The 4,511-nt window shown below is 34.1% G+C and overlaps 1 pseudogene; it reads right to left on the bottom strand.

Annotated features, from left to right (window-relative positions):
* Positions 1–3,873: 3,873 nt before the first annotated feature.
* Positions 3,874–4,308, bottom strand: LOC148948409 (vesicle transport protein GOT1B pseudogene; annotated as a pseudogene).
* Between the last annotated feature and the right edge of the window lie 203 nt (positions 4,309–4,511).

Below are 4,511 nucleotides of genomic sequence, written 5' to 3' on the forward strand. Positions count from 1 at the left end.
ACAGTTCTTTATGATTTTCCAGTGCCCAGCTAGCCAAAAGGGAAAAACAGAAATAAAAAAAGATTCCATATATGCAGAATATTGTGGTTGTAGCCATTTTTTTGGATTTTCAAGCCAATATACTTTCCTTGTTGTTCAAGCCTAGAGACAGTAAAATTTCTATACAGGGGTTTCGGATAAGGCGGTTCTAATAGTGTAATTCTTGTTTTGATCTGACTCTATTTTTAGAAATTATCAACTATTTTAGTTATTACTATGGGCGTGATTGTCTCTTACTAGGTTGCTAGCTACCGCTGCAACCCAGATTATTTATTATAATCTACCGCTAATTATACTGTGGTCTAGAGTTCCTTCTTTATTATAAAAAAAAGGCAAAAAAAAGAAAAAGTAAAAACAACACATGAAGGGGGACTTTAATATGCTTGTGGTTTTAGTGATTACTCCTCTTGCTTAGTGGTATTTAGCCGATGCGGTCAGAGAACTCTCTTATAAGTCAGTGACCACGCTGCGCAGAATTATTGAGGCAAACTCGACTTAGGCGTCCCTTCTAGACTTCCTATTTATAATTTGCGGTTCGTGGCCTCAGTTATTTGTTTATGACAAATTTTATTAAAGTAAAAAATTGATATTAGGTAAATCAACCGATAACTATGAATAAAGAAGGGATACAAACCAGAAAACGAAAAACAAAGAAAGAGTCAACAAGTGAACGATTGAAAAGTAGTTCGAGTGGTAAAACAAGGAGTAAGTCAACTAGTCAATATGCTAGTGTTTTGTAATTCACCAATAAATGTTTATGTATTTTTTCTATTTTGTTAAGTATTTTGTCTTGCTTTCTGTGGAAGGAGCGTTAGCAATTTAAGGAATGGGCTATGCATTTTAGTAAACAGAGTGGAAAAATACTACTCCTAACATTCTGTTCTTTGGGGTATTATTTTACCTGGTGTTCACATTCCTTATTATATACGCCATCTATTCCAAGTACGTCAATCAATGCTGTATGTGATAGAGCTTCGTTAGTCGACACGACATAAATTGGAAAAAAACATAGCAAAAACATGAACTAAAGCCCATAGTAAGAAAAAGTAAAAAAAAACACATTATGAAAAAAAACTGCCTTATGAAAAAAAAAATGCCATCTCAAATGATTCAGGAAGGGTAACTATTTTCTCCGTTCATCTTAAAAGAAAAAGTTTATAAAGAAAAGAAATTTGTGGTGGTAAAAAAACTAAAACCTTGCAAAAATGGCGTCATATCGAAATGATAAATACATCATTGGAATCAGCATGGTCGAAAATCTTAAAAAGGGGAATTACAATTCCTCACACTGAACAACCAGGAAAATCACCTTTTTTTATTTGTAGCACTGATGTGTCTCATTTTATTTTTATTTTTTTGTAGTTACAAAAGCGAGTAGGTGGAGCATTTTCTTTAACACGAGCCTTTAAACAACTGTCTATGATGTTCCGGTGCCCCACTAGCAGAAGATTTTCCTTGCTGTTCAAGCCAAGGGATTTTTCTCGTCGTTCAAGTGAAGGGACTGCAAGTTTCCTACATAGAATTTTCGGCCCGGGCGATTCAACCTGTTTATATTTTGTTTCGGTAAGACACCTTTTTTAGGAGTTTCATGGTAACTTGGTTACTGCGGACCGTGGTCCATCCTTTGCTAGGTTGCAGCCACTGCTGCAACCACCATGATAAGATCCAAAAATTTCGTTGAGGAAATCAGATTCGTCTTAAGAGATTGCAAATTTTGTAGCAGTCGATGACCGATCAACCCCACAATAATACCAGGTTATAGGATGTTTGGCTAACGTAGGATTTTGGAATTAATTCATCATCTTTGGATCGTTGGTCGTAGTTTTATTAGATTTTGTTATTTTGTATGGGCACGGCTTTATTTTCTTCTTATTTTCCCTGGGAGATAGGGTCCCTTGAGATGGGTTATTTCAGGTTGAGATGGATGGGTATTTTTCACTGTCTTGTACTGGCGCACTGTGTTTGACCTTAGCTTGGTAATACGGGACTAAGATATTGAACCTAGCTGTAGCAACACACTGCTGGGCCCGGAATTTGATTCCATTGATAAGATTATGCGAAAGCGTCTCCATATTAATCCAAGTAATAGTACAGAAGAATACGATTTTTTCAGGCACAGCTTTGTCTGTTTCACGATTAGGTAATTGTTTTATAAACAAATAAGTAGAACAACAGGGAAATTTTTATACAAGACATTGGAACGCAACTTTAAATGAATATTTCGACCCTATATCCAAGGACTTGAACTTCCTTGAAGTAATGATATTAGGACTGTTTTAAAACATTTTTTAAACAGTTTTAATGATTGAATTTTAATGTAAGTTTCTTTTATAGTGTTTTTATTCTCTTCGTCTGTTTTGCTGACAACGGCCCTTGGATATAGGGTCGAAATATTCATTTAAAGTTGCGTTCCACTGTCTTGTATAAAAATTTCCCTGTTGTTCTACTTATTTGTTTATGATGGAAAGGCAGTGTGGTCTTCGTCGCTATTTGAGATAATTGTTTATCATAAATTATTTTTTTCTTCTTTCCAGGGCTTGAATAATTATCTAGATTTCCCTTGGAAGAACAAACAATTCAGTTGTTTGAAATATAACAGAAACCAGTACTATAGACAATATCTTGTATACAACTAGATAAATCTATCAAAATTCAATGAATAATGACGCACACTTCATTAGGATCCCCTAAATTATTTAGTACAAGTTTATTCATTCTGTAAGTTATTTATAATATCTTCAATAGTTTCGCTATTTATTTAAATTCCAGCTTCCATTAACTTTACATAGTTTATTTAAAGTTAAAATAAGAGACTATTTTAAAATTTTCAGCTATTAGTTTCAATCCAAAAAGTGGTATTGTAGCTATATATTTGTAACACTATATATTTGTTTTCTACGTAATCGTCCTGGAAATTTTGAACTGAGTTTATTTTTTGTTTAGCAGTACTTTAAGTAGAATCATTCTATAGCCTGACCGAAGTATCTAATATTTCACAGCAATTTCCTTTTTCCTTGCTCGTCTTTTTTCTCTCCTTACTTCGTTTCTATAATATATATAGGTATCATTGAAATTCTTTCAAGATAGAGTAGCTCGCAGATTGGTTCTGCAACCCTTGTGAAAGTATTGCTGACCTTAACCTTGACTCTACTTATGCGTGTGTTCAAGACGCAACACTGTACACAGACGAAAAACATTCGGTTTTTTTCTTAGCAGAGACTAGTGAAGAACGCACTCTTTTTCATCACTGTTACCCAAGACGCCATTGAAGTATAGCATCTTCTTGCATATGGAAAGTTTTCTTTTAGTAAAAAATTGATTTTATTTTCAGTATAACTTTTTGTTAATTACAAAAGCGGCTGTATGCAGCGATTTTATTTAAAATGAGTCATTAAGCAGCTTTCTATGATTTTTTAGTGTGACGTTATCTGCGGAGAAGAAAAAAACGGAAAAAAGATGCTTTCCATGCAGAAAAAATTACTTTCCTTGTTTTTCAAGCCAATTCATTTTTATTGTTCAAGACAATGGATTTTTTTTTTGTACAAGCAAAGTTTCTTATACAGGGTTTCGGCCAAGGACATTCTAATGGCGAACTTTCTGTCTCTATCCGACACAATTTGTATGTGTTTCAGGCTATTTTATTTGGTTCCTAGGTCCTTTACTAGGACGTAGCGAATGCTGCAACCACGATTATTGCCTCGATTTTCCTGACACTTTCTCTTTAAGTACTCTTTAGTTTACCCACATGAGATTCAAGTCCCTTTTCATGTTTTCTCCGTCAACCAACTCTTCCTTATTTTAGAGTTTATCTAAAAAAAACTTATAAATACACAGTTAAACATTACATCGACTTCCCTCCAGCTTGTCCATCATCCTACCAAATGGTGGTATTCTCAGAATGCAGCCAATTATAGGTAATTGTCGTAAAGATGAAACGATAAATGGCAAAAAGCCCTTAAATAGTAAATAGAAGCCAAGGAATTCAATGACCATCCCAACGATTGGCCATCCAAACAGAACTAATGTCATTCCCCCAAAAAACACAAGAGACCCTTTAAGTCGATGTTGTTGAAAAAAGAACCTGAAGGTTCTTTTAGGGCCTATCAAACACCCTATTCCACATACAAACAATACATTGCCAATTGCTAATAAACGTTTGTTAAAAAGCAAAAATATACCAAGAAGAAGAAACACTAATCCAAATACAGTAAGCAACAGTCCAATTTTTTTAAATTGGAGTGACGTTTCTTTAGCTTCATTAGTACGCATTTCAATACAACATCTCCTATCTCAAACCTAGAGTTAGTTACAAGTGAACGGTGAACATGTGGGTACTTTCCATTTAATGGTAAACATAAATAAATGGTGCCAATTTAATAACATATAGGTCCCGACAGACATTTTTTTCGTAGTTTTTTTTGCAGTTTCTGAGATTCAATATGCAGTAGGTTATATGTACAAAATTAAAACAA

Source organism: Artemia sp. Qi Xiang Cuo, chromosome 9 (genome assembly GCF_049724085.1).
Source record: "Artemia sp. Qi Xiang Cuo chromosome 9, ASM4972408v1, whole genome shotgun sequence".
Lineage (NCBI taxonomy): Eukaryota > Metazoa > Arthropoda > Branchiopoda > Anostraca > Artemiidae > Artemia > Artemia sp. Qi Xiang Cuo.